Below are 18,392 nucleotides of genomic sequence, written 5' to 3'. Positions count from 1 at the left end.
TTTCAGTGGAACAAGTCCACTGAAAAAAAACAAACTAATTTTCGGTCCAGACATCTCAGGAAGTCATTGTGCCATAGCTTCTCCAGAATATTTTTGGTGAGAGTCTTTTTATATAGCCCACAAGAGCTTCAAACTTTTAATCCTCCTGCTTCAACCTGCTAAGTTCTGAGATCATAGGCCCTAAGCCATCATGCGTGGGCATAATTTTTTCTTGAACAGTCATTAGAGAACTTGTAACTTCTGGAATGTCCTCAAATACTCGAGTTCTTCACATGTAAAACTGGAGAAAAAAATTAAGAGTATGTAATTGAGGGGCTTAGAGAGATGGCTCAGCAGTTAAGAGCACTGGCTGCTCTTCCAGAGGACCTCGGTTCCATTCACAGTACCCACATAGAGAGAGGTTCACAGCCTTCTGTAACTCCAGTTCCAAGAAATCCAATGCCTTCTTCTGGCCTCCATGGGCACCAACCACACATGTGGTACACAAACATGCAGGTAAATCACCAATATACATAAAATAAAAATAAATATTTCAAGTGTCTAGTTGAATAGCTAAGAATGTGGTTTGGTTGCATAGAACACAGGAAGCCCTGGGTTCAATCCTCAAAATCACATAAACTAACATGGCATTTGTCTGTAACCCCACCAGTGATGAAAATTAGAAAGTCATAAGTTCAAGGTCATTCTCCACTACATAGTGGTTTTGAGGCCAGTCTCAGCTGCATGACACCCTGCCTCAAAAAAACAAGTCAAAAGCTGGGCATGGTTATACAAACCTTTAATCCCAGCAAATCCAGAGGCAGAAGCAGGCAGATCTCTGTGGGATCAAGGTCAGCCTAGTCTATACAGTGAGACCATACCTCAAAAAAAAAAAAAAAAGAAAGAAGAAAAAAAGGTATCCATCATTGAATGGTTCAGTGCATGGAATGGCACAAATACGTTACACATATACTCACATCGATCACAAATATCACATGTAAAATAAATAAATAAATGTTTAAACATTAGCCCTACAGCAACGACATCCAGTGAGAGTGAGTTAAATGAAATACCAGAATGAGAACCCAAATAATGGTTATAAGTATGTTCAAAGACACAAACAAACAACTGAACAAAATGAGGAAGGTGATCGATAATATGAAAGAGGAACTCAACAAAGAGATAGAAAAACCAATCTGAAATGCAGAAATTAAAGAAAAAATTGTCAAATAAAAAGAATTGTGGATAGCCTCATCAACTGACTGGATCAAGGAGGGAACTGAATATGTGAGCTTGAAAACAAGTGGAAGAATTGGAACAATCCAACAAGGACACAGATGAAGTAAGTAGTAGCTGCCAGCGAGAATTCCCAAATAGGCACAATACTGAAAAGAGCACATTTAAGGGTGACGGGCATATGTTCTATGGAAGGCTTTTCCTGTAGAGAGGTGACACACACACACCCTCGTCACCAGACGGGAGCCGCAGAAGGGAAGGATTGCACCAAGTCCAACTTAGTAACCCAGTGAGTTTTTACTGGGGTCATTAACAGGAGTGTAGGTGAGGGGTTGGCTGCAGGAACAAGAGTGACTCAAAACAGCAACTTGTGAAATGACTCACAAAAACTGGGTCCACGGAGCTTTCTGTGCAGCTGCAGGCAGCTTAATGGTCTGAGAGTTTCTCCTCTTGGCAGTTTGGTGGGTCAGTGTCTCCGCCCTGGCATTGTTTTCCACCTTCTATAAATCTGGGAAGGGACTTCATGAATCTTGCAAATATCCACTTTCCCAAATGTCTTAATTAGGGGTCTCTATTGCTGTGTTGAAACACCATGACCAAAAAGCAAGTTGAGAAGAAAAGGGTTTATTTGGCTTACACTTCAACATTGCTGTTCATTATTGATTGAAGGAAGTCAGAACAGGAACTCAAACAGGGCAGGATCCCCAAGGCAGGAGCTGATGTAGAGATCTTGGAGGGGTGCTGCTTACTGGCTTGTTTTCCATGGCTTGCTCAGCCTGCTTTGCTATAGAACCCAGGACCACCAGCCTAGGCATGGCATCACGCACCATGGGTTGGGCCCTTCCCCATTGATCATTATATAAGAAAATGCCTTACAACTGGATCTCATGGAAGCATTTTTTTCAGATTTTTTTTCAGATGAGGCTCCTTCCTCTGATTACTCTAACTTGTGTCAAGTTGACACACAAAACCAGCCAATACACCAGACACATAGTGTTTATCTCCAGAGTCCCATGAACCTCCTCCTCCCTCAAGGATGGAATGTGCTATGCAACAGCATAGAAGAAGGGGAATAATTTCATTCTAAGATGAAATATTTTCACAAGAATAATGGGAAACTCCCCAGAGTTGGAGGAAGAGATGCCAATGTAGACAGAAGAGGTACTTACAACACTAAACAGACAAGACCAGAGAGAGCCTCCCCTCGTCATATACAAACAAAACACAAACACTCAGAATGAAGAAACGATGGTGAAAACTGCAGAAGAGAAACACCAAGTCACCTATCACTTTTCCTGGGGAGACACGACTCACCCCAGATAGAGAGCGCATGACACACCGAAGTATGGACACCACCAAAGTCCAACTGGGTGAACCAATGAGTTTTATTGGGTCACTTACAGGAATATGGATGGGAGGTTACTAACAGGAACAGAAATGACTCAAAGACAGCTGCATCACCAAAGCCCACCCCAGCCCAGGTGACAGCTCACAAAGCTGGGAGCCTGGAGCACACTGCACAGTCTACAGGCAGCTCAGCAGGTTCCTACTAGGAACATACTGCTGTTCTTGCTAATTGGAAACACCATCACAATGCATATATATGCATTGGTGCTTCTCTCAGACTTAGCCAGAGGATCCCCCTTCAGTGGTCAGCAGTCAATGCAGAGATTTGTAACTGTTCAAAGTGCTGCAAATATATAACTACTGATTGCTTAGCCCAAAAAACGAGACCTCTGGATCAACCTCCTACCTGCAAGACTCAGGAAATATTGTGGAAGAAGGGGAGGAAAGTAAGCGAGAGGTGGAGGATGAGGAGGGTTGCTATGAAAGGCATGGAGGAGGCATGGAGATTGCACTCAGGAACACACTGCAACCATGGTCACCTGCACATGATCAAGCCCCCAAGATCAGTCAGCATTTCAAAAAGCGGCACTAACTGGACTCAAGGGGAAAATCAAAATGACAGAACCCAAAGAGGGAGAGGGATATGATGGGGAGCCTGGAGGATGTGGGAGGGGATTAAGGGGAGAGGGACATGATGGGAGCCTGGAGGATGTGGGAGGGGACCAAGGGGAGAGGGACATGATGGGGAGCCTGGAGGATATGAGGGGGCAGTTGAAAGAAGATATAAACACACATTGAAAGTCTGGCTGTCAGTAAACCCTGATAACACTGTAACTCCAGAGCATCAGGAGCTCAAAGGCAGAAGTGGGAAATATTAGCTTCTAGATCAATGAAATATTGTTTTTGCCTCCTTTTAAACATCTGCCTTTTGTACTCAAGATTTCTAGGATGTCAGAGCATTAAGTCATAGGAAAAGGAAGGAAAATTTTTGGTAAAGAGTCATTAATGGCAATGGTAAGTGGGCTATTCCTATTTCCACAACTTGAATCCTGATCATTGAAGAAAACTACCATATAATAGACACCAATTCAGAATAAATGGCTTTCCATGGACCCTTGCTACATCCCTCCAGGCTATCCAGCCCTAGCTGGTGGTAACTCTACATTTTTAAGATGTATTTTTAAAATGTATGTGTGTTCACACACTCATCTGTGGGTGAACACAGCACCGCATAATAACTAACATTGGGGCCAAGATGAAGCAGGCCTTCCCAGCACTCTGCATCCAGGATGCTGTACCAAGGTTTTGCTCTATCTACAACTGCCCACTTTTTCATTTGCCTGGTTGCTGGACCACTTTGCACAACACCAGATGCTTCAGTTGGTGAGTTCTCCCTTTCTAGCCAGTGTAAACTGGATTCAGTCTCTGGCCATTTCCCATGATTGTAGTCTTGAGATATTGTTCTCACTGTCAGACCCCTGGGAGGGGGGTCCTTGGGCTGTGTATGCCATAACTCATTCCCTCTTAATGAAGCATTGAATGCTGTTGGACCCACAGGGGTCCTCCAGCTACACATATGACCTGGCCCTCATCCCCTGCTTGATGAAGTGTTGGGTGACTTGCACCAATCACAGATCCTTCATTGATCTTGGGGACACCTGAGATTGTGGTCTTGGATTATGTTTGTTATTTAGTTTTTTATTTTTTCTCTCTGCCGCAGTCATGGGAAATAAGGCTTCCTCCTCTTAGTCCCACTCCTCCTCTGAGAAATGCCTTAAATATCCCTTAGATAACAATAAAAAATGGCCACCTAATGGCTCCTTGGACCCCGATATTTTACAGGAATTATCTAACTTCTGCCAGCAAATGGGCAAATGAAGAGCTACCTTATCCCCAAGCTTTGTTTACCTAAGATTTTTCCTCCCTCCTTGATTCCTTCTTTCCTACCCATGTGCTCCTAGCCATGCAACCTGAATCTGAGGAATCTCTGACTCCAAGGAACCTCCGCCTACTTGACCTCCTGCTCCTGCTCCTTGAGCATCTGCCCTTTCGGCTCCTCCACTAACCCCCTCTTCCTCTCCATATCAGGTCGCTCCAATCACCCCACTCTGGCTCCCACCTTCACTCCTCCTGTCACTCGTTCTTGAGCTGCCCTGAGGAGCACAGACAAGTTTCATCAAACCAGTCCCACATTGGGATTATCATACTCCAGGTGGCTGTCTAGCTAGAGATCAGTTTATAACCTCCTGGCGGGTCTTCCTAAGGCTGCCCTCAAACCAGTAAACTATAAAAAGCTAAAAGATGTAATTCAAGATAAGGAATAAAATCCATCTCATATCTCCCAGAGCTTCCCTGACATCAGGGCTAAACTTAAGAGTCTGGAGAGAGGGCCCCTCCCAAAGGCAGAAGTCTTAGTGGTGGCATTTAAGGTGTACCATGGGAGAGATGAGAAAGCCCATAAACAGGACTGCCAAATACTGGCACATACTATCCAACCATCTGCCCAAAAGCCTCCAGGTCCCTGTTTTAAATGTGGTAGAGAAGGCCACTGGACTCATGCATGCCCTGCCCCATGTGGAACAGCATCTGGACCTTGTCTGAAGTGCCACCAAGAGGGATACTGGTCAGCTGACTGTCCCCGTGCACCTTATGGCATGGGGACATCAAACAAAGACCACCCTCCAGACAATCTCCTAGGCTTGGCCATGGGTGAGAATTGAAGGTGTCATCTCTTACAGGGAACTCAGGATAGCCATTACAGCATCGGGACAACCCATTTCTTTCCTTTTGGACACAGAGCCACTTACTCAATCCTGGGGGAGTTTTGGGTCCCACCTCTTCTTCTCATTTTCCTATTGTTAGGATAGAGGGACAGCCTTACCCACCTCACCAGACCCCACCACTTAATTGTATTTTCAGGGGTATCCCTCTCACCCACACATTTTTAGTTGCACCAACCTGCCCTGTGCCCCTAATGGGAAGAGATTTTCTAGCTAAAGTAGGAGCTTTTATTTCATTTGTGCCCTCCATTTGCCTCACTCCAGATTCAGCAGCAGCACCTCTTCTCCTCCTCTTAGCCACCCAGCCTACTAGCTCTGGCATTTCCTTTCCCTTGCCAGCCTCTCAGGTGGACCCAAAAGCCTGGGACACCCAGAACCCTTCTATCACTAGGCACCATCCCCCTATTATTATCCAGTTGTAGGACCCTACCAGGTACATTACTCAAGCTCAGTACCCTCTCTCACTCCAGAGTCTTAGGGGATTTAAGCCTATCATTTCTGACCTTCTCAGAAAAAAAGCTGCTCTGTCCAACTTCTTCTCCTTTTAACACCCCCATACTTGCAGTTAAAGAGTCTAATGGAACCTACCACCTGGTTCAAGACATCCTCTTGTCTCTACTGACCACATTCTGTTTTAATGCCAAGAGTTTTTCCAGGGCATTAGTCTGCTCTTGTTCAGCCTGAGGACTCACTTGTCTTTAATTGGCTTAATAAAGTATGGTGATCTGTAACTCCTGCCCGTGGATTATTCCAGTTCTTTTATCAAGAATTTGAGTAGGTAACATTCTGTAACATGGAACATTCTGGGGAAAATTTGCCACACTCTGCCTGTGCTGGGAGAATTTGAGTGGAACTGAATGTTAAAAATACTGCACCCACTTTTTGGTGGAAGGAATGTTCAGGAGAATGGTGTTCTATATCACCATCACTGCTCTTGTCAATTTTTTCTTTTTTTAAAGGTTTATTTTCACTGCTTTGTTCTTGTCTGTTCTGTAGGGCTATTTCAGCTAGGGAGTCTAGAGACCTTTCTAGTTTGTCAATAGAGTCCTCAATGTGAGCCAAGTCTGAATTTATGGCTGATTGTAAAGCCTTGTAGTTTTTGCCTTGTAATATCAATGCTGAGGTCCCTATACCTGTGGCTATACCTGATAACCCAAGTCTGACAAAACTGGAGAGCATTATTGTGGCTGCCCCTATGGCTCTCTTAGATCTGGAGGGGGAAGACAGGGCTAATTCCATCTGAGTCTCTTTATAGTATTTTATGTTGAGGAAGAGCTGGACCACCATATCTCCAAATGATAAGCAACAGGTTTCCCCCAAAGGGAATTTGCCTTTGACTTAAGATTTTCAGCCTGGTTTCAGGGGACAGGGATGATGTATTCTCTTCTGTAGCTGCTTCCAGCTGAAGTTGGGGTGTCAGTTGTCAGGGTCCAGGAAGGTTAAAAGGCTAATCAAAGGCTGCACATTTATCGAGAGCATCTGATTAGCTGTTCCAGGTGAAGAGATGGGGAGCAATTACATCAGCTGGATTGATTTACATCAGCTTCAGCAAGTCCAGAGCTCCGTAGTTTGCATTCCATCGGTGCTCCCTAGATAGTGTCTGTTAAATCTGCTGAGACAAATATAGACTAAGGGTAAAAGTTAAAATTTAGGAACTTAAAAGAAAACCTTATATTTGGAAGTTTTACTTATCTGGGGTCTGTTTGACCTATGACAGATGGCTTTAAGCCTTATGACCTTTCTGAATCCTTACAAGTGTCTGTAAAATAGCTAGAATAGATTTACATCTTGGAGACATAGCAAAAGCTATGGCTTTGGGTTAGCCTGATGAAAAACATCTTTAAGTCTATAAAGAAAATTTTAAATCTTGAGCTTATGACTGAATAGTGAGTATTCAGTGCTCTCACTTTATCCAAAATTCTTTTATTAATGTTAAAACGCTAAACCTCAGGCTGGAAAGATGGCTTAGAGGTTAAGAGCACTTCCAGAGGTCCTGCGTTCAATTCCCAGCAACCACATGGTGGTTCACAAACATCTGTAATGAGATCTGGTGCCCTTTTGGTCTGCAGGGATACATGCAGGCAGAATACTATATACATAATAAATAAACAAATTTTTTAAAAAAAACTCTAATCCCATCTTGCCCCGGACTTTCCTTCTGAAGCACAGGTGAGTGCCCTAGCTTGCCCCGGACCCCATCCCTGGGCACCAGCCACTCCAGAGAAGACCTGCCCAACTTGGCCCCAGGTTCTGGCCACCGGGCAGGTTCCCTTCTAGCCCCACCGGGAAGGATCCCCTTCCCCAAGACCCCTGGCAGACCCTGCAGTCTCCATGCCTTGCCCCCATGCCCATCCACCTGAGCCCCAAGCCTCTTCCTGAGACTTAGAGGCTGGCCCCCAGCTCCCATCTTGCCCCGGACTTCCCGTCTGGAGGACAGAGAGAGAGAGAGAGATGAGAGAGAGAGAGAGAGAGAGAGAGAGAGAGAGAGAGAGAGAGAGAAGAGAGCTCCCATCCTCCCCCGGACTTCCCTTCTAGACAAGAGCTCCCATCCTGCCCCGGACTTCCAATTTGGACAAGAGAGCTCCCATCTGGACAAGAGAGAGAGACTTCCTGAATCTGTCAGCTCTGTCTGAACCAAGTGTGCGGTAAGGCCAAAAACGAACCACAAGGAGATGGGCAGACGTCAAGGCAGAAACACATACAACAAAATGAATAGCAATACAGCATCACCAGGCCCTAGCCCTCCTCCAACACCTAGACCTGAACATCAGAAATTGGAAGAAGCAGAAGAAAATAGCCTTATGAACGTCATCATGAAGAAGCTAGAGGCTCGTGTAGAGGAAAAGACAAAAAAATGTGAAGAACGTTGTAAACAACTAGAGGAAAGGGCAAACAAATTAGAAGAAATCAATAAAGTCCTGGAAGAGAACAATAAAATACTGAAAGAAAATCAAGAAAAATCAATGAAACAAATGAAGGAAACAGTCCAAGACCTGAGAAGGGAAATAGAAAAAATGAAGAAGACACAAACAGAGGGAATGCTGGAAATAGAAAATCTGAGAAAACGATTGGGAACTTCAGATGCAAGTATAATCAACAGAATGCAAGAGATGGAAGAGAGGATCTCTAGCGTTGAAGATACAATAGAAGAAATAGATTCATCAGTCAAAGAAAACACTAAAGCCAACAAAGTCATGAACCAAAATGTCCAAGAAATTTGGGACACCATGAAACGACCAAACCTACGAATAATAGGGGTAGAAGAAGGAGAAGAATACCAACTCAAGGGCACAGAAAATATATTCAACAAGATCATAGAAGAAAACTTTCCCAACTTAAAGAAGGAAATGCCTATGAAGATACAGGAAGCCTATAGAACACCAAATAGACTAGACCCCCAAAAAAAAGTCCCCTCGCCACATAATAATTAAACAGTTAAACGTACAGAATAAAGAAAGAATATTAAGAGCAGCAAAGGAAAAAGGCCAAATGACATATAAAGGCAAACCTATCAGAATAACACCCGATTTCTCAATGGAGACTTTGAAAGCCAGAAGGACCTGGACAGATGTAATGCAGACACTAAGAGACCATGGATGTCAGCCTAGACTAATATACCCAGCAAAACTTTCAATCATCATAGATGGAGTGAACAAGACATTCCATGACAAAGCCAGATTTAAGCAATATTTATCCACAAACCCAGCCCTACAGAAAGCACGAGAAGGAAAATTCCAACCTAAGGAAGTCAGATACACCCTCGAAAACACAGGCAATAGATAAAGTCACAGCAGTAAACCCCAACGAAGAAAAGTACACACAGATCACCACCAAAAAATAACAGGAATGAACAATCACTGGACATTAATATCCCTCAATATCAATGGACTTAATTCACCTATAAAAAGACATAGGCTTACAGAATGGATACAAAAGCAGGACCCATCTTTCTGCTGCATACAAGAAACACATCTCAAATTCAAAGATAGACACTACCTAAAAATAAAAGGCTGGGAAAAGACTTTCCAATCAAACGGTCTTAAGAAACAAGCAGGTGTAGCCATCCTGATATCCAGCAAAATAGACTTCAAACTAAAATCAATCAAAAGAGATCAAGAAGGGCATTACTTACTCATCACAGGAAAGATCCACCAAGATGAAGTCTCAATTCTGAACATTTATGCCCCAAACACAAGGGCACCCACATATGTAAAAGAAACATTATTAAAGCTTAAATCACATATAAAACCCCACACATTAATAGTGGGAGACCTCAACACCCCACTTTCACCACTGGACAGATCCCCCAAATCGAAACTTAACAGAGAAATAAAGGACTTAACTGATGTCATGACTCAAATGGACTTAATCGACATCTACAGAACATTCCATCCTAACAAAAAAGAATATACCTTCTTCTCAGCACCCCATGGAACCTTCTCAAAAATCGACCACATACTTGGTCACAAAACAAATCTAAACAGATACAAAACAATTGGAATAACCTCCTGTGTTCTATCAGACCACCATGGTCTAAAGTTGGATTTCAACAACAACAAAAACTACAGAAAACCTACAATCTCATGGAAACTGAATAATACCCTACTGAATCAACAATGGGTTAAGGAAGAAATAAAGAAAGAAATTAAAGACTTCCTAGAGATCAACGAAAATGAAGACACCACATATCCAAACCTATGGGACACTATGAAAGCAGTACTAAGAGGGAAATTCATAGGACTAAACGCCCACATAAATAAGCTGGAGAAATCTCACACTAGTGACTTAACAGCACACCTGAAAGTTCTAGAACAGGAAGAAGCAAAGTCTCCCAGGAAAAATAGATGCCAGGAAATTATCAAAGTGAGAGCTGAAATCAATAAAATAGAAACAAAGAGAACAATACAAAAAATTAATGAAACAAAGAGTTGGTTCTTTGAGAAAATCAACAAGATAGACAAGCCCTTATCCAAACTAACCAAAAGACAGAGAGAGAGCATCCAAATCAACAAAATCAGAAATGAAAAGGGGGACATAACAACAGATATTGAGGAAATCCAGAGAATCATCAGGTCATACTTCAAAAACCTCTATTCCACAAAACTGGAAAACCTAAAAGAAATGGATAATTTTCTGGATAGGTACCACATACCTAAATTAAATCAAGACCAGATAAACTATTTAAATAGTCCAATAACCCCTAACAAAATAGAAACAGTCATTAAAAGTCTCCCAACCAAAAAAAGCCCAGGACCAGATGGTTTCAGTGCAGAATTCTACCAGATCTTCAAAGAAGAGTTAATACCAATACTCTCTAAATTGTTCCACACAATAGAAACAGAAGGAACATTACCAAACTCCTTCTATGAGGCTACAATTACCCTGATTCCTAAACCAAACAAGGATACAACAAAGAAAGAGAACTACAGACCGATCTCCCTCATGAACATTGATGCAAAAATACTCAATAAAATACTGGCAAACAGACTCCAAGAACACATCAAAACAATTATCCACCATGATCAAGTAGGATTCATTCCAGGGATGCAAGGATGTTTCAACATACGAAAGTCTGTCAATGTGATACACCATATAAACAAACTCAAAGAAAAAAACCACATGATCATCTCACTAGATGCTGAAAAGGCATTTGACAAAATCCAACACCCCTTCATGATAAAGGTCTTGGAGCGATCAGGAATACAGGGAACATACCTAAACATAATAAAGGCAATTTACAGCAAGCCAACAGCCAACATCAAATTAAATGGAGAGAAACTCAAAGCAATTCCACTAAAATCAGGAACGAGGCAAGGCTGTCCGCTCTCCCCATACTTATTCAATATAGTACTTGAAGTTCTAGCCAGAGCAATAAGACAACATAAGGAGATTAAGGGGATACAAATTGGAAAGGAAGAAGTCAAGCTTTCCCTATTTGCAGATGACATGATAGTATACTTGAGCAACCCCAAAGATTCCACCAAGGAACTGATACAGCTTATAAACACCTTCAGCAACATAGCAGGATACAAGATCAACTCAAAAAAATCAGTAGCCTTCCTATATACAACGGACAAAGAAGCGGAGAAGGAAATCAGAGCTACATCACCCTTTACTATAGCCACAAATGACATAAAATACCTTGGGGTAACACTAACCAAGCAAGTGAAGGACCTATATGACAAGAACTTTAAGTCCCTGAAAAAAGAAATTGAAGAAGATGTCAGAAAATGGAAAGATCTCCCATGCTCATGGATAAGCAGAACTAACATAGTAAAAATGGCAATCTTACCAAAAGCAATCTACAGATTCAATGCAATCCCCATCAAAATACCAACACAATTCTTCACAGACCTGGAAAGAATAATACTCAACTTCATATGGAAAAACAGAAAACCCAGGATAGCCAAAAGAATCCTGTACAATAACACAACCTCTGGAGGCATCACGATCCCTGACTTCAAGCTCTACTATAGAGCTACCGTAATAAAAACAGCTTGGTACTGGCATAAAAACCGACATGTGGACCAATGGAATCGAATTGAAGACCCTGACATTAATCCGCACACCTATGAACAAATAATTTTTGACAAAGAAGCCAAAAGTGCACAATGGAAAAAAGAAAGCATCTTCAACAAATGGTGCTGGCAAAACTGGATATCAACATGTAGAAGGCTGCAAATAGATCCATATCTATCACCGTGCACAAAACTTAAGTCCAAGTGGATCAAGGACCTCAACATAAATCCAGCTACTCTGAACCTGCTAGAAGAGAAAGTAGGAAGTAGTCTTGAACACATTGGCATAGGAGACCACTTCCTAAATAGAACACCAGTAGCACAGACACTGAGAGAAACAATCAATCAATGGGACCTCTTGAAACTGAGAAGCTTTTGTAGGGCAAAGGATACGGTCAACAAAGCAAAGCGACAGCCTACAGAATGGGAAAAGATCTTCACCAACCCCACATCTGACAGAGGACTGATATCCAGAATATATAAGGAACTCAAGAAATTAGACATCAAAATGCCCAACAGTCCAATTAAGAAATGGGCTATAGAACTAAACAGAGAATTCTCAACAGAGGAAACTCAAATGGCTGAAAGACATTTAAGGAATTGCTCAACATCCCTAATCATCAGGGAAATGCAAATCAAAACAACTCTGAGATACCACCTTACGCCTGTCAGAATGGCTAAGATCAAAAACACTGAAGACACCTTATGCTGGAGAGGATGTGGAGCTAGGGGAACTCTCCTCCACTGCTGGTGGGAATGCAAGCTTGTACAACCACTTTGGAAATCAATATGGCGCTTTCTTAGAAAATTGGGAATCCATCTCCCCCAAGATCCAGCTATACCACTCTTGGGCATATACCCAAGGAATGCTTAACCACACCACAAGAGCACTTGTTCAGCTATGTTCATATCAGCATTGTTTGTAATAGCCAGAACATGGAAACAACCTAGATGCCCTTCAACTGAAGAATGGATAAACAAAATGTGGTACATATACACAATGGAATACTACTCAGCAGAGAAAAACAATGACATCATGAGGTTTGCAGACAAATGGATGGATCTAGAAAAAATCATCCTGAGTGAGGTATCCCAGACTCAGAAAGACAAACATGGTATGTACTCACTCATAGCAGGATACTAGATGTGGAACAAGGATGACTGGACTGCCACTCACATCACCAGGGAGGTTACCTGGAAAACAGGACCCCAAGAAAGACACAGGGATCGCCCAATGACAGAGAAATGGAATGAGATCTACATGAACAGCCTGGACATGAGTGAGGGTAGTGAAGGGCGAGGGTCGAGGGAAAGAGAGCTTGGGTGAGTGGGAGATCCCAGCTGGATCAACAACAGAGAGGGAGAACAAGGAATAGGAGACCATGGTAAATGAAGACCACATGAGAATAGGAAGAAACAAAGTGCTAGAGAGGCCCACAGAAATCCACAAAGATACCCCCACAACAGACTGCTGGCAATGGTCGAGAGACAGTCCGAACTGACCTACTCTGGTGATGGGATGGCCAAACACCCTAATTGTCGTGCTAGAAACCTCATCCAACTACTGAGGGATCTGGATGCAGAGATCCATGACTAGGCCCCAGGTGGATCTCTGGGAGTCCAATTAGTGAGAATGAGGAGGGTTTATATGAGCGAGAATTGTTGAGACCAAGGTTGGATAAAGCACAGAGACAAATAGCCAAACGAACCGAAACACATGAAATATGAACCAATGGCTGAGGGGTCACCAACTGGATCAGGCCCTCTGAGTGGGTGAGACAGTTGATTGGCCTGATCTGTTTGGGAGGCATCCAGGCAGTGGCACCGGTTCCTGTGCTCATTGCATGAGTCAGCTGTTTGAAACCTGGGGCCTATGCAGGGTCCCTTGGCTCGGCCTGGGAGGAGGGGACTGGACCTACCTGGACTGAGTCCACCAGGTTGATCTCAGTCTGTGGGGAAGGCTTTGCCCTGGAGGAGATTGGAATGGGGGGCGGACTGGGGGGAAGGTGAGGGGGGCGGGAGGGGGAAGAACAAGGGAATCTGTGGCTGATATGTAGAACTGAATTGTATTGCAAAATAAAAATTAAAAAAAAAGAAAAGAAAAACTCTAAACCTCTGAAATCTCAGTGTAACAATATATTTTTAGTCAAGTTTGCGAGTCATACAGGGTGTATAAGTTTAATGTCCAAGACCAATTGTCCTGTCAGGCTTTTATGTTTTTTTGACTATTAAGTGAACCTATAAAGAAACAAAACCAGAAAAAGCTATGATACATGTCTCTCAACATAACTAGACTAAGCCAATTTTATGGGTTTTTTTGTAATTTTTTGCATTATATTTTTAACATCATTAGAAAGTGTATTTTACCAGAGACATGAATAGTTATTATTGAGGACAGCCATTGTGAGGTGTGTTCTTTTAAATGAAAAGTTACACCTGAAACCTGTATATTCTTTCTTTTTTTTTTTTTTTTTGGTTTTTCGAGCCAGGGTTTCTCTGTGTGGCTTTGTGCTGTATATTCTTTAATATGAAGTTTGTAATCAAGGCAAACCTGTTTGCCTTTTTCTAATAAGAGACCTAGCACCTTTAACTAATTAATGAACTGACTAATGAACCAACAAGGAGGCTGCTGCCTTGAGGGAAGGAGCTGATTGTCTGCTGTTGTCTGGCTGACAAAGCTGCAGTTAGCTTAGCTGTCAATGTCAGAGATCTGAGAAGAGTTAACCCAAATGACAGAGGCTGATTTATAGTCTTTACCTGAACAGATACCCCAGGCTCCTGTGGACTCTATGGCGATGAGGGCAGTTATCAGGACAGCAGTCTTGGCTGCCAGGCCCAGAGGATGAGAGGCTTTCCTGTGCAGGAGGAATATGGGGAGATTGGCCTCACATCGTCTAGGCAAAGTAGGATATCAACTCTCCAGTGTCCCGCTTGTCCACAGTTTGGGCTGAACTTTGGCAGAAGGTGAGACATTGGGGCAGTCTCACCCAGTGGTCAGCCGGATAGCATTGCCATAGTCCAGGTGGAGTTGTCCATTGCTGTGCCCATTGTCTTCTTAGAGACCTTGGGAGTCACTGCTAGGATCTGAGAATCTCTGTCTGTCATAGAAGTTTAAATATCTTAAATGTCATCCTCAGCAAATCTCTGACAGTTTGAGAACTTAAGCCTAATGACTCCTACTTGTTTTTAGTTGTTTGGTTTAGGATATATCTTGAAAACATATAAGAGGCTAGATAAATTTTTTTCTGTACTTGATTACATTAGTCTTTAGCATGACTTAAGTATAGTTCTGAACATTTTAAGGCTTAATTATCTTTAACAGTTTATAATAAAATAACAATTTTTGAATTGAAGCTCTTTTAGTGTCAAGATAAGATTTTTAATTCTTTTTTTTTTTCTTAACGGGGAGAGTGCGAACGCAGTCCCCCACTACCACAAATTATGCAGCTGAGTTTCCCGCATCTGGGGAAATCGCAGGGGTCAGCACATCCAGAGTGCAATGGATAAGCCTCGCCCTGGGAAAACCACCTTCGTGATCATGGTATCTCCCCTGCCAGGTAAGTATAAGATTTTTAATTCATAAACATAGTCTATAAACAGACTGGGAATTTTCTTGATCCTTACATAGTGTACCATTATAGAAAAACAAAGAGGTTAGACACATCCTTAAACCAGTTTTTGCAAACTTGAATAAATCTTAAAAGAGACATTCTTTAAGCCAGTGGTTTTCAACTTTTTGTGGGTCATTGTTATGCAAACGTTTGACGTGCAGGTGACCCTAGGCTACTCCTATAAAAATGTCTTTTGATTCCCAGAGTCTTGAGGTTGAAAAACTGTTCTAAGTTCTTTGCCAGGTTATTTAAGGTCTTTGTCTCATTGCATCACAAGATAGAATTATCCCAGTTCTTGATGCTTAGCAGTTGTGGCCCTAACTTTAGTTGGCCAGTGACTACACTGGGTGTTTGGGATTCCAGTGTGGTATTGAGCCTTTTTCAGGGTGAATCTTTAAACATAAAAACCATGTTTTTGGGGTTGACTTATTTCAGTTGACAAAAACAGTCAGAAGCAGAACTAAAAGGGTTAAAAATCAAGGTTAGCACATTTGAATATTTGCCCAGAACCATAGACATTGCTGAATTAGATTTTTGTTTTAAGGCTACCTATGTAGCCTTCTGATTATTAACCCTGTGTCAAAGTTTTGAGTCAACCTCTTTGTTACAAATATTACAGATTTTAACTATGTTCAATAAGTTTATAAACCAATAACTTCTTGGTTGCTCCGCTCTTGTTCTTTCTGTCTGCCAATTTTTGACCGTGGACATAGAGACTTAAAAAACAAGTCTGGGTTTGGAAAAAGATGGGCCATAACCAAATTTCAGAGCCAGCCCTTAATAAAGCAGAACTGCATAAAACAACTGTAATTTTATTCATACCTCATTGACATTTGAATCCCTTTTACATTAGTTACAATGGCCAGAACGCCCAGAGAGAAATTCTGAGCCCAGGATTAAGCCCAGGAAGCTGACTGCAACAAGGACCCTTCTGTACAGTATTGGTTGTATCCCTCTGGTTTCTCTGAATAGACGAGGTGGGTCGCGTCTGCTGATTGGCAACAAGCAGTCATCTTAGTTTCAGTTTTTCCTTTGGTAGCCAGGAAGAATCAGCTTTTCCTTTGATGGCCAGTAGGAATCTGCTTTGTTTTGTATTTTGTTTGCTTTTGGACTGTTTCTTTTGTGTCTGACACTCAAGACTGACATTTTTGGGACAAAAGTCAAATATTGACAAAAGTCCCATGCCCTTCACACTGATTCTTGACCATTTTCAGGAGTTTAAGACTAGAGCACAAAAAGACAGGTTTGAAACTAAAAAAGAAAAATTAACCACACTCTGTCAGTTAGAATGGCCTTCCTTTAATATATGTTGGCCAAGAGAAGGAAGTTTCAATCCCTGGTGGCTCACACCAAAGATGTCATCTTTGGGACTCCTGGCTATCCGGACGAGATTCCTTATATTATCATGTGGCAGGATCTAGTCCTGCACCCCCCTTCTTAGCTAAAACCTTTCATTTCCACAGGATCGCCAAGAAAAACTATCTTGGCTCTCAAAGAGGAAACTGAAAAGCCACATCCCACGCCATCGGCACCAGTCCTCCAAGGGGGAAATGAGGAGGAACCAGTTTTTCCTCTGGTGGCCAGTAAGAACCTGCAACTGGCCCAGGTTGGAAACAGAGCAGGTCAATGCTTCATCTGCCTCCTGGGCCAGGTTGATAGAGCAGCAGGATGTCTGGGTCCCGCTGGAGGACATCTGGTTCTCTTCCCATCTCCTCTCCCACTCTATTGGTTGTCCTTGGATCAACAGTCTGTCCATGTTTGTCAGTTTGTCTGTAGTTTTGTTTAATTGCTTAATTGTTGCTCTATGCTTTATTTATTTATTTTTTTTTTAAAAAAAAGGTGGCTGTTTTACAAATACTGGCAAGCTGGCTCTGCTATGGGAACTCTGCGTTTGCAGCTCCTTTAAATCAAGTATCACTGCTGCCCAGAGCCACAACCTAAAATAATTAAATGTCAGCCTATGATTGCAGAATGCAGTACTGGGGCTTGTAGGCAGCTTTCTCCAGTGCCCTCAAAAATTGGAGCCAACAGGTAACATGACACTGCTCCTTAAAATTATAGCTGGAGGAAGTAAAGAAAGTTTTGTCTGTTTGTTTTAATGTTTGAATGCATGAATGTGGCCACTGCATGTTTGTTTCTGACTATGTTCTGTATGTCTTGGTTACAGCTCAGTTGTAACCAATTCCCAGGCCTGCAGCATCTACTCAGACCTTTGCCAGCACTTCAGAAATAGGCCTGGTCAAAGTACAATGCAAGAAAGAGACAATGTGACAATGTGAAACCAAGCCAGACAAACTGAAAGACGCTCACAGGCTGGTCAAAAGCCCCCCCCCCCCCAGATCAACAGGAGTCTGAGTTCATATGCCAAGGCAAACAGGCTTTATTGCAAGCTCAAGCTTGACTCTCCATCCATTCCAACACAGCGATTGGGTCAGGGAGAACCTGAGCTCAGTTATGGCAGGGTTTTTAAGAAGTAAAGGATAGCAGGGTATGGGGAATTCTGGATTCAGATGAGGGTTGAACTCTTGATTGGGCAGGAGTGGGGCAATAGAAGTCTTGTCAACCAGGAATTGGTACTGGAAATTGGCAACCAGTATACAAGTGACATAAGCTATCCTTAATGTTCTGTGTTGGATTCAGTGGCTCTCTTACCCTGCGAGGAAAAGTGACAGAACACAACAAAACCCACTAACAAGAGTTTTATTAAGAAAAGGAGAAAGGGACAGATGTGTTCAGGTCTGCTGAAAGGACACATGAAGAGGAGGGAGAGGGGACATGGGATCCACCTTTTAAGGACTACCCTGCCCGTGCACTCATGGGCCTACGTGGCTACTCCATGCATGCACATAGATCACATGGTCATGCTGCATGCAATTTACATGACAACGCAGCACATGAGTTACGTAGGATGTATGACCCGG

General features: G+C 42.5%; 1 protein-coding gene and 1 non-coding gene across 2 annotated transcripts in view; both read right to left on the bottom strand.

Annotated features, from left to right (window-relative positions):
• Positions 1-18,392, bottom strand: part of LOC131894704 (zinc finger protein 14-like) — a 137,111-nt gene that overhangs the window by 13,677 nt on the left and 105,042 nt on the right. The gene's annotated exons all lie outside the window — the stretch shown is intronic.
• LOC131894765 (U1 spliceosomal RNA) lies at positions 15,262-15,425 on the bottom strand. The gene has a single exon (XR_009375002.1). It is a non-coding gene; the product is annotated as a U1 spliceosomal RNA (small nuclear RNA).

This window comes from Peromyscus eremicus, chromosome 17, assembly GCF_949786415.1.
Source record: "Peromyscus eremicus chromosome 17, PerEre_H2_v1, whole genome shotgun sequence".
NCBI classification, from domain to species: Eukaryota; Metazoa; Chordata; class Mammalia; order Rodentia; family Cricetidae; genus Peromyscus; species Peromyscus eremicus.
The sequence above is the reverse complement of the archived record's forward strand: the minus strand, read 5'-3'. Positions and strand labels throughout refer to the sequence as shown.